The sequence below is a fragment of the Phoenix dactylifera genome, chromosome 1, assembly GCF_051530095.1.
Source record: "Phoenix dactylifera cultivar Ajwa chromosome 1, Ajwa_hap1_PhDact_Kaust_v1.1, whole genome shotgun sequence".
NCBI classification, from domain to species: domain Eukaryota; kingdom Viridiplantae; phylum Streptophyta; class Magnoliopsida; order Arecales; family Arecaceae; genus Phoenix; species Phoenix dactylifera.
The window spans coordinates 7,854,276-7,867,329 of NC_143190.1; the positions used below are offsets into that span (position 1 = coordinate 7,854,276).

Sequence of the window (13,054 nt, forward strand, 5' to 3'; positions counted from 1 at the left end):
ACAAACATTTTCCAGTTTTTATTTGAATTGATTTCATCAAATATTACATTTGCAAGTTAGTTTACTTTAATCCAATTTCTCCATTTTCAGAATATTGATTTTCTGCAAACTATGGTTGATAATGAGGCGGTCTTCATGTTCATATTGCGTATAGTATAAGTATAAATTCATCTTTTCCGAAGACGAACATTGTTTGCTTGAAATGGCCAACATACAAACCGTTTGATGGCAAAAGGGATAATGTTTGATTCCTTTAGGCCATAATGATTTCTCAAGTGTTATGTAGCTTCCTTCATTGGGACCTTGCATCCTTATCTTCTATACATTCCTTTTCTTTGATATTAGTAGTTCACAGCCCTTCGAAACATATCGAGTCAAACCTGGTATTTATCTTGGCTGATAAATTTTGGTAAACATAAGTGATAGATTTTGGTATAACTGATAGATTTGTTTCCTTTCTTTATTTTTTAATCACAAATGCCTATCGTGTTGTGGAAGTTGGTCCTGACGCATTTTTTTGGCAGCAGAAACGAAGTGTATTGGAGTCGATAAGCACCACAATTTGGCAGTGAAACACAGTAAAAGCTAAACCACATTTCTTTTAATTGATGGATTTTTTCCCCCTTTCAGCGTGCATTGTTAATTCTTTTCATCTATGAGAAAGCAGCAACATCTGAAAAGAGTTAACATGCTTGACGTGAAATATTTTGTTCCCCAAGTGTGAGATTTGCTAGAATCTAAATGTTTTGTTGTGGAAATCAATTAATGTTCAAAGACTATATTCTGATCACTGTATATATGGTAAAGGCATCTTACATGGAAACAGGTTGGCTTGGAGGTCACATCTGAGAATTTGGGAATTGTTGCTGCAGGCACAAGTTCATGCAGGATATGACAGCGGCTTTTCTTTTTGGAGTATTAACAAACTATATCAATAGCCCGCCATTCATACGGCAAACGGGTTCATAAATGCTGTTCTTTGAAAAGGACTACCATTGGGATTGTTTTTCTGGAAGATCTTATGCCATAGGAAATATTTGGTATAGTTCTTTAAGTCCAGGAGTTGTTCTCAGTCCCCTCAGAGCAAAGCTTCAAATTTCTGATATTTGATTCTGCTGGAAGGTAGCTGTTACGTTCTGTTGCAGTATGTGCTGTTAAGAAGTAATAATTAGATAACGACTTCTCTTGCTTTCGGCAGGTTTGGCATGACCTCACTTGATCAGTTGTTCTTTTTAAGCCATTTCTGCAGCTAGGGAACGCTGCTAATTTGGAGAAACCTCATTCTGGATGCTTGATCTTTTAGTTAATAATTACAAGCTACCAATATGTCATCTCCCAAGTTCATTTCCTTGAAGCAAGCACCAGCAGCATCTACCCCTACCTGGGGCTCCCTCTTGTATGAGCATTCATGACATGATACCCTGTATGGTTGAAGAAATCATAGCTCATAATATGCCTATATAAGGCATGATAGTGCAAGATGCATGTTGTATCCGTTATACCTGCATATGATTATGCCATTGCTTGCAGATGCCAGTATTGTGGTAGCATCTAGTGCATGTCATGTTGTAGTTGAATGAAAGGAAAAATTCTGGCTGTGTATGTAAATAACATACGTGGAATTAACCTAATGTAACAGTCCTGCATTATAAACAAAGTAAGATATTAGACATGAAAAAAAACATGAGGATGGATCACAAACTACCGTACAGGCTGTCAACCAGTTTTGTATTATAGGTGCCACTTTTAATGAGCTGCTGCTACTATCTTGCAAGAAATTAAAACAGGATAATGGCATTTTAGAATGGTTAAAGTGCTTCCATCTGGTGTAATTACAATAATCTTTTAGCAAAGTGAAACTAAAGATCACATCATAATTCATACCGCCATCTAGGCTAGATCACATTCCACCAGATTGGAACTAAAGTAATCTTTTACAGTATTCTGATGTCTCATAGCTAGGAAAATAGCCACTGATCAGTTGCATGGAATCTGCATTATTGCTTTTCATTCATCAGATCAGGAGAGCTTGACCCACACATAACAAACTGAATCTGAAAGGCCAGATAGCCTCTTATTTGATTTCTTGTCCTAAAGTATCAATTATATTATACACTGTGCCAAAATTATTCAACCTCTGATAGGAAGCAAAAACAAAGAAAGCTGAATACGGTATGTCGACGGAACAATAATCAGCCCCTGCTTGCCACATGGCAGGCTCAAATAACAGGCCAGTGAAAAGATCGAGTCCTCAAAACTATTATCCCGACACAACAGAATTAGACTGGAGTTCCATCTTTTGCAAACCATGTATTGAAGCACCTAAAGAATGGGCAGAGGAAAGAAAGCTAGGTGTGCATCTAGCATCTATACAGCACAATCAAAACAAAAGTAGTTTCTGAGATAGAAGTATAGTCTCTCCCCTTTCTTCCTGTGAAAAAAATGGGTATCGCAACCTTCTGGTTGCTGCTATCTGGTGTCTGCTTTACCCTCCTTTGCTGCCTCTTCCTGCAGCTTCTTTGTCCAGTACTCCTCAAGAGGAGGTCCAAAAATAAACTTCCCAGAAACCACTCCTATCCTGCACAAATTGCTAATCTATTTAGAGAGTGATATCCAATGATTCCAACATAACAAGAAGGATATACCCAAAAAATAATGAGTTCATGCTTTAAGATAATAAAAACAACGCATGAACAGTGTTATTTCCCAATTATTGCACCCCTTTTGGGAGGTGTTTTCCTGAGTGCTTGACATGGGTACTTGTTTCATCGTTTTTATGAAACAAGAATAGCATTATCATTTTTTTCTTAATTTAAAAATAAAACAACAACTTAGAATTATACATAAGATATTCATGATTTCACGCATATTGGCAACCACATCAAAGAAAACACATGGACAGTTCCACATCATTCAGAAGTTTTAACAGGTATAAAATAAATCAAGAACCAGATAATTGGCTCTCTTATGCGGTAACTTGAATGCACAACAAGAATATGTTAAAATTCATAGAAAATATTTTTATTCAACATTAATTACATGAATGTCCATAAAGTCACACCGTGCTTCCATCCACACAACATTGCTGGCTATCTTGCATATTCTTCTATGACCTTCAAGATGGGGAAAATGGTTGATTTTGCCATTCTTGATGACAATTTACAATATTCACAAAAGAAAAATGCGAAGTGGTTTACTTCACAGAGAAAATGCTGTTAGTCAGGGCATGCCTTGATCTAGGAAGGCTGGACCCACAAGTGAACATCTTCCGCAGAAGGACAGACTGAAAGGCTTTACAGAGGCCCCAATGCATGGGCAGAAATGGTCAACTTCTTCCTCTTAATTTGTCTCATACATGCATACATACAAACATTAATTAAAAGGGCTTGGGTTGAGCGGTTGACTTGAGTTGAAATGGATTTGGTCGGGTTAAGGTCGAGTTCGGGTTGGGTTATAGGTCAACCTTAACACAACCCAACCAAGGTCAGGTTGGGACTTTTGAGCCCAAGCCTAGATCCAATTTATGAAAAAAGAAAAAGCCCTTAACCAAACCCTACCCAATGAGCAAGTTGGGCAGGCAATTTCAAGTTAAGCCAAACCCAAGTTGTACCTTATGATCCATGCTGTCAAGTGTCAAGGACAGATTCCCTGGATCAACCTTATAATCTAAATCAAGGGATTAAGTCCTAGCATCAATATGTTACATGTACATGTACCATACTATACCGACGCATGGTACACCTGCTGGTACAATGAAAATGAGGTGATATACAATGTATCAATACAGGCCCATACCAAGAGCTATACTAGTACTAATACCTGTACCAGTGTTATATGGTGCAGCTGATGGACCACTATGCTTAGTACTCATATTCTTGATCTCCATTGTGAAATAACTTAAACTCGATACCCACATTAAGCATCTAGAATGCAAATCACAAATATCCTCTGCAAACTGAAGGCTCATTAAGAATGATATTGCTTGAGAATCCCCCAATCCGCATTTTATTCTCATCAAAAAAGCACCTTGGAAGGGCTAAGATAACAAAATTTCATGAAGAAGATAAACTTTTGCTCCATCCATACTCTTTTGTTGACCACATTTTTACTTATATGAGCATCCAGAAAACAAATAAGATATCAAAATCAAATCTTTTGAATCATCAAAATCTTTTGGGTCAACACTGACACTCTGCTTACCGTCTTCGTTGATTGCAGTGGAGGTGGATCAAGAGTAGTGGGTTTTGGACTTAGGAGCGGACCTAGTCGATAGGAATGGAAATGTGAAAGTTAGCCACAGGCCGTTTCAGGGTCAAAATGATAGAATTTGAATCTGATTGCTAGAGGCGTCGGCCTCCTTAGGGGATAGTGGTGCCACATCATAGAGTTCAAAAAGTTATCCGATTTCCCCCCCAAAAAAAAATGGTCATCCAAATCAGGCATTGTATAACAAGTTATGGCCTTTAGAAGTTTGCACATGATTCAACTTTCCAAGGTGATAACACAAATTTTCATAAAACAGATGAACTTTTGCTCCATCCATACTCTTTTATTGACCACATTTTTACTTATATGAGAAGCCAAAAAACTATAGGCTTAATTACAAGGGCGTAATTTCACTAATCATCACCATTATTTATGCACAACACGACATGATCTTGTAGCAAAGACTGCAAAAAGGCCACATTTCGTGCTATCATAGATGATTCCTGTCCAGTCTCATCTAACTCAATGGACATAATATTCTTCCATCCAGTTCCATATGTTAAAGTCTGAAGATGATTCCCATCCTGCCATTCTTTCACAAACAATATAACATTTTCCTCGGCTTGGGGACAAGTAAGGAATTTGCTCTGTTCACATGCTACAAGATCTCTCATACCAGTTAGCGACTTATTTAATTACAAAATCAGAGTTTATTGATAAAATACTTCGACTATAAACAGGAAACTATCAACACAAAACAAATGGCTGTTCCGGATGATCCCATCAGAAACCATGATATATGGTTTGGCATGACTATTCCAGAAAATTGATTTGACGAATAATAAAATATAAAGAGCAACAACGATCTCCCAAACAAATCTCTAGCTTCAATAGCACATTGTGGGCGCACTTTATGATGATAATGATGGGGGTGGAAGAGGAACAAGGGATGCATGAAACTAGGTGCATATAAATTCAAACACAAATACTATAAGTAGATACACATGCAGATACATAAGCAAACATGCATATATACACAAGCTCACATAAGTGCACATTGAGAAAACAGAAACCCATGAAGAGGAGTGAGTTATTCTAAATTATTGCAACACTCATACTCACTACTGATAGTTGTCCAAAAAAATCTGGAGATAAAAAAAGAATGTTAACATTGTTGAAAGAAAGTGTGAGAGTGCTCCCATGCTTCTACATATAGCATGATGAAGATGATATATATGTGCTACTTAAGATCTAGTTGCCATGATCATATGTGAGGGAAGATATTTTTGCTGGAACTAAATAAGAATATAATTTCCATAACCATGTTCAAGGACCATATAAACTTCTCAACAAACAGAAAGGGAAAAATTCTATCATGTGGAGGTTAGCATGATAAACTTTCATATCTGAAATGATTAGGATGCAATCTACTAAGTGTTCATTTTCAAGAGAAGAGCTATGCTTTGCATCTCAAGAATGTAAAATTAATCTAGGAGAGGAAACAATCAGATCACTCACTCATGGCCATGCATGTTGTCTTTGAAGGGTGGTTCCTATGTTTTGTCATTTTCTTAAAATAATGATTAACATTAAATCATGGTTGTGGCATCTCTGTTTTGGTCATCCAATGTTTGATGTGCAAGTTCTTTCTAACTGGGTTAATCATCCATAACAAGTTTGTAGATTTTGCACACTTGGATTGCAACAAAGAGATCTCCCTTCATAGAAAATTAATCAGATCTTTAGTTCCCATCCAATTTTTTTGCACAGGCCTATGCGTGTTAAATGGTTGCTTCATCGGGAATTGCAAATCATGATTCATACTTACAAACGAATATAGGAGTCAAGTTTAGATAAAGTATTAGCATATTTCAGTTATAAATATTATTTTCTAAAATCAATGTTGGTCACAACATGGTCTTAAAATTTGATGGACGTAAGAAACTTCCAAGAGTTTTATAAACATGGCAACAACATCAATAATGAAACTATAGTTAGTTACTCAATTTAATGGAGTGATGGAGCTCAATAGAGGAACCAAAGAACTTCTAAGATGATGAAAAGTTTGCAAATATAAAAGTGCTTAAGCAGACTTATACAGCGGCGGCTGTTGGTTATGCAGTTTCCATGTTGAATATGTATCCTACAAAAGTATCCCATGGAGAACCCCCTAAGAAGAAAGAAAACTGAGAACCTGTCAGTTGCCAAGGAAATGTTGGAACATAAAGACACAAGGCATGTACCAATGGGCTATTATAACCCAAGGAAAGTTTTTAAACTTTACTGCCCACTACAAAAAAGTTATCTCATAGAAGGAATGTGAACTTTGATGAAACAAACGCTTGGAATTTGGAAAACTGAAGATAAATGAAGATGCATATGAACACAGAATTTGAAGAACCAACTGGGGTCAGGGAGAGCACAACGTTGAGCAATTTGTTTTGGCTTCCATTACCTCCCTCCTATAGTCCCACTTCCCACCTTCTTCATCATATAATTTTCTGCGTCCTTTGCGGACTCACAAACTGATCTCATGATTATAGTTATCTGTCTCCTAATGATATTGATGATGGTGGTGAATTGAAGGATGACATATTTCATAATTGTGATCAAAATAGGCTCTGAAAAATCTATCAAAATGCAAGGTGCACGAAAGACATTTACATAAATATCAAGATAAATAAGAACATCAAACAATAGTGGGATCAAACTTCCAAAGTGGGATGACACAATTGTTGGAGTGAGTCTACAAGGCAGAGAACGAGAGACCAGGTGACCTTGTGGTAGATGATTAGATGCAAAGTATGTCACTAAAATTAATTGTTTGTTGTTTACTCTCAAAGAAAGACTGGCATCCAAAAAGCTTCTGGATTTATTAACTTAACCAATGAAAATTTCCTATTTAATATGGCATCTGCTTTCCTTCTGGTTCCTTAGAACAACTTCATTGGATTTGTATGAATGTAAAAAGTCGTGGTTAAAGAATACAATCTACAACTTCAAGGAAGCCCTTGGAGACACAAAATAGTTATATAGACAAAAACTGTCAGAAGGATGGATTTACAAAGTGTCCATACGAACATGCGCTTTACATTTAAATATGAAATGACTACCCCTACCTTATTATTGAGGTATCGTGAATAATGAAAGAAAAATTATCTCAAAAGGGAGACATATATATATATATATATATATATATATATATATACACACACACACACACACACATACATGAGGTGCTAAACAAAATTCAAGACGGAGAAGAAGATCAATCAAAAATCTCCAGGAAGCTAGACAATGCAAGGCATATTTGTGGAGCCTACATCCTTCAAGAAGTTGGATAAAGCCTTCACTGCTTGGCAATAACATGATTGAACATTGCATGTAGAGTTAAGCTGATTATTTAATACATGGTTTCCAAATTGAACTTATTTATTGTCGTATACTTCTTGCTGCGACATTGTTGGCAAAACCAGCAAATCAACCAATGTGGACACACAGACAAATATGTATGTCAAATTATACTATTTTACACATTTTTCAAAGCAAAGATGTCACCATCACCAAATGTGTTCGTGCCATTATATGTCATTCAACCTTCATGAAGAGGGACAAAACATAAAGACTTTTGTTGTACTCAGCATGAAACAATAGAGATAAATCATGACAAGAATCATCTTACTTTCTCATTATCAGATTTTCATGGTTGACTCAAGCATATTGACATGTGACATCACTTGACATGAAAATTTATCAAAATGAAAAAGAAAAAGACTTCTCTAAAACAACTTGAGAAGATCAAGATATGGATATAATTAAAAGTCCTGTAGTCAATTGTGTTTATCAAGTTGCTTGGTAGTCCTTAATTGCTTATGATTCCAAACCTATCTCCCAAATCGACTGGCAGCTTGTTGGCCTTTCTTTGTACAAACGGCACATAGTGTTCTTCAAGTTGAGCACTTAACTAACAGACCTCCTTAAGTGAAAATACCTTATCCGTTCATCATCTGTTCATCAGGCATCTCCTCTAGTAATGATACTAACATTGTCAAACGGTAGCCCAAGCTCATGCAACACAATCCTGTAAGGCCAAGTGAAGACTTTCTTTCATAACCAATAATTCCGCCTTAGGTTTTCTTCAGTCTGAAATCAATTTGCAAAAGCTCATATCAGTCTTACTGCCTCATCTCTCAAAAAAATTTCCACAACCAGTTCCTTCGCCGGTGTGTCACTTATCTGATCATTGTAAACTAGTACTGGTTTTCTCCAAACAATCCAAGGTTGGCCATTCTCTCGTTTCCGAAAATAATTGCAGTTCCCCCAGAAAGAAGATTGGCATGAATACCTCAGCCTATATTACAGATAAAATAAGCTAAGCTGTTCTCCCTGTGATGCTTACCATGAAAGATAGGTTCATTCCTGTCCTTCTATATCATCCAACATAAGAGAGCTTGCTCCATTACCAATTTAAGCTGAAGAAGAAATTTGAAAAAATAACTCGACAACATCTTGGACTGGCTGTTGGTTGGATTTTCGTTCTACAGGTTTACATTCAAGTGCATGCATCCAGAACAAAAATAACTGAGCAAAAAAATTACAAACTACATCACTCGTTTTATCTACACTATAAACTCCTACATTTGAGAGAAAATATGTATCGAAATAATCCTACATACCTATAGAGAGTCCAGGCAATCGACTCCTAGACAAACACTCCAACCTGCCCAAATTCTAGGGTCTCCAACGCGTGTTTCTCTAAGACCCAAAACCTGGATTAAAAAATTTAGCAGTAAAAGAACAAAATTATCTGAAATTTTTCGTAACACTCAAACGAAATTATAGATGGCATGACCCTTAAATCACCAAAACACAAACTATAAAAAAAAGGAAATTAAACTGAAGAGAATAAGGAGATGGCGAGAGCTCACACGACGGCCCCCACCACCATGGGCAAAGAAAGAAACCCTCTCCTGCCGAACATCATCTCCTTCTGACTGCTTCTGATATCCCAAAGCCAGGAAACGGAACTCCTTATAATGAGAACCGATTCGACGGCAAATAAGCTGCCACTCGATCTATTCGGATGGACGGTGGATATGCGGCTGATCGATGATGAGGTCCACCCTAGGTCACATCTCAGCTCGTGCAAAAAAAAAAACTTTATGCGGAACCTTACCGACCAACAGGTGGCGGAGATAGTTGACGTGCAGCACGGACAGCAGATCTGAACCTGCATAGAAATCACGATGCATACCTTCTCCATTTCAGAAATCTCATTGCTAGGGCAGTTAACGAGCCGAGCTGAGCCCGAGCCTGGAAGAGCTCAGCTTGGCTCGTTTCACAAAAGATCGGGCTCGGGCTTGGGCTCGCTAACGAGCTCTGTATTGAGCTCGAGCTCGGGCTTTCTTGGCAAAGCAAAGGCTCGGGCTTGAGCTCGTAAAGCTCGTTTCAATTACGAGCCCGAGCTCGAGCTCGGACTCGGGCTCGGGCTCGATAACAGACTATTTTTCTCTATGTAGTTAGATTTTTATGAATTATTGTGCTAAAATAAGATCTTTCAGCGGGAGACTAGAACTCGTTTGGGCTCGTGAGTTGCTCGGGCTCGGGCTCGGGTGTAAACGAGCCTCATATTGGGCTCGGGCTCGTTTGACTAACGAGCCGAGCCCGAGCAGCTCGGCTCATTAACAGCCCTACTCGTTGCCATCTTTCACTGCCGTAGGCGGGCATGCCGCCTCCACCCATCTCGTAGAGGCACCTCGGATGCTCATGCCTATTTTTCATTGCCAAATTCTAATTTTAGGATTCTTATTTAGTTAGGATTCTATTTCTAGTTTTTAGCTGCTTAGTTATTTTTTCTAAAATAGTTATCTCTGTTCTTTCGTAGTCATCAAGTGCTATCTTGGGTGTTGGTTTTTAAATTTGAGTAGGAATTAAACAATCCACCCGTATGATATTTTATTCAAAGTGATCTTGGTGTCTCCTTTAGTGTAGCTTGAGAAAAGAGAGAGAGGGAGAGAGTGAGTATTGTCCTTCTTAGTAAAGAGTGAGAAAGAGCCTTTAGTGTAGCTTAATTTTTTAATAAAATATTTTTTTTTCTTCTAATTATTTTTCTCGTAGCATTTCTTTTTTATTTTTTTTGTTTGGTGTTTGTTCTAGATCTCAGGCCGACATGATCGATTAACTCCACGTAGCATGCCGTTCTACATGGTATTAGAGCGATGTTGGAGAGTGGTTGAGCATTTTGCAGCTTAAAGTAGATTTATTTGGAGCGCAGTTTTGGAAGCAGCGACTTGATTATTAGTGGTTCGTGTGTTCATAGTATAGCATGACTGAAGAGCTTCTAGTAATTTGCTATACAATCGTACGGATTCTTGTTTTAGTGATTTAAGAGGTGAATCATTATGGCTAATACTATTATTTCTTCTCTTAATGGGTTCAATATGCTCGATCTTACAACATCAATATGGTCACTTTTGCTACTCCGCTTCTCTCCGCAAGTTTAACACTACATGCTATCTAATTTGGAAGGCTATTGCCAACTCTTATTTGATAGAACGAGATTTATGGGATATTTTAGATGAGTCAAAGATGATGCCAACAACTAGGGGTGGCAATTTATGACCTGACTCAACCCGACCCACAAACGACCCGCTTTAGGTAGGTTTGAATTTGACATAAACGAGTTCGGGACCGTAAATATGTCAACCCATCTAAACTTATTTATTAAATGGGTTGGGTTCAGATTTAAATCTTTGACCCGTTTAGCCCGTTTAACCCGTTTTGACCCATTTAATAATTTGGTTGAGTTGTGACTGACCCATTTAACCTGTTTGAGACCTATTAACTTGTTTCTAGCTTGTCTAACCTGACCCGCTTAACTTGTTTAAATCCATTTAACCCGTTAAAAATCCATCTAACCCGTTAAAAATCCATCTAACCCGTTTAACCTGTTTAATAAATGGGTTATGTGGGTCAGATTGGGTTACTTGTTAATAAACAAGTTGGATTCAAATTTAAAAGTTTGACATGTTTAATAAACAGGCTAGATTTGGGTTGATGAATTTGTGATCTAACCTGCATCTACCTCGACATGTATCTGACCCAACTTGACCCGATTCCACCCCTACCAACAACAGATACTCACAACGATGAGGTTACGAGAAGAAAGTGGAATTTAAAATCTAGAAAGGTAATGTAGATTATTTAAATTTTAGTTGATAGAGAAAATTATCTCCATATCCAGAATATATAAAAGCCAAGGAAAGTATAGGATATTCTTACAGTCGTTCATTCAAATTCAAATAAGGTAAGACATTTTAAACAAAAGTTGTCTGAATAGTAGATTTAGTTTCAAGCTTCTCTAAAAATTTGGAATAAGATCAAAATTAGTTTAAAGATAAAGATTTGAATAAGGAAAAACTTGATCAGTTAAATGCTGGTTCATGTTTTGAAAATTTAGAGTATAGCAAGTTTGATCAGTTTGAGGATCAATTAGGTCCAGAAGAAAATCTAAAGCAGAAAGAGTTTAATTATGCGGATATTATATGAGGTTTTAAAAAAATCGTAATTAAAGAACTAGTTGATTTTGAAGTTGCTTAGTAAGAGTCAAAGGATGCTACAGTCGATCGTTTGTAGAGATATGTACTGAGAAATTAAATAATGCAGAAAAGTCTTGTGTCGAAGCTATCCAAGATATGGATATTTCTTATAGATATCCATATAGTAACATATATATGTCAAAAACCAATAAGCAATCACATGTCAAACAATGCATATCCCAAAATCATAGGCACATATAACAAAATGCATGTTATCCATGTAGGTGATTGTATACAAGACTTCTTATCTCCGCTGGTCTCAGACTCAAATACAGGAACACCGATAGACTCCTCAATTTATGAACTCAAGGGTAGGGTACCCTATTCAACATCTTCTTGCAAAGACGATTGCTCTCCTCAACTCTGGCGAGATCTCGTGGCCGAATCAATCGAAAATCTCCAAGAAATCTGCCCTAGAAGAGCTTGATTCGCCAGTCTAATTAAGGGATCCTCCAAGATGGATGCTAGAAAAAAGGTAGGGGGTTGCTTTTATATACAAAAGAGAGGGTTTAGAGAAGAAAAATATGACCTAGAGTCCTTTATTGGGATTGGGAAAGAGGACGGACTCCTGCTTTCCCTAGCGAACTGAATAAGGATTTTTTTTTCCTTTCTCTCCTGCCTCTTGTGCAGGGCATGGGAGATCCACCTACTTTAGGTGGTTATCATAGGGTTGGACCAACCTAATCATTTTAGGGTAGCAATTCGAGTCCAAATCAAATTGCTCTATTATTTATCTCTTGCAACCTTAAAAGAAATGAAAGTTGAGTGTTCTGAAAATTGGATGCATCAGGAACTAGGATTTGAGAGGAAACATTGTACTCCGTAATCTCCAATTTTCTATAATAGAACTTCGGCATTGCCTTTGCTTGTGGATCTAGATCAATAGACTGAACTATATATATATTGTATATTTTTGTTATTTTTTTCTCTTTTTGTTTCGTTATGATCCTTACCCGCCGCAACACTAAATAATAAAGCTATGATATTTCCTTGCAAAGATAATTATAATATCATTTTTTAAAATTTTAGCGATCTCAAATTAAGGTATCATGATTACGTAAGCTCTCCTTTCCATATCTATTTCCAAGTAATGCTATAGGGTGCCTGTCACAAGGAACAAAGCCCAAATTAACAAAGAATCACCCCAAATTAAGTGAGATCCAATCAAGAATGCACATCATAGCAGCCCATCTACAAGACGCAGACATCAAGGACCCTCTCAAAAGTGAGATAATTAGCCCATCTATATG

The 13,054-nt window shown here is 37.2% G+C and overlaps 1 long non-coding RNA gene across 2 annotated transcripts; it reads right to left on the minus strand.

Moving 5' to 3' along the window:
- Positions 1-762: 762 nt before the first annotated feature.
- Positions 763-9,264, minus strand: LOC113460991 (uncharacterized). 2 transcript variants are annotated; one of them, XR_015977046.1, is made up of 4 exons: positions 9,135-9,230; positions 8,883-8,975; positions 1,503-2,578; positions 763-1,421 (listed from the first exon to the last, which is right to left on the minus strand). It is a non-coding gene; the product is annotated as an uncharacterized LOC113460991 (long non-coding RNA). The 2 variants fall into 2 exon arrangements; XR_005506439.2 differs by lacking the exon at positions 8,883-8,975 and having other exon boundaries at positions 9,135-9,264.
- Between the last annotated feature and the right edge of the window lie 3,790 nt (positions 9,265-13,054).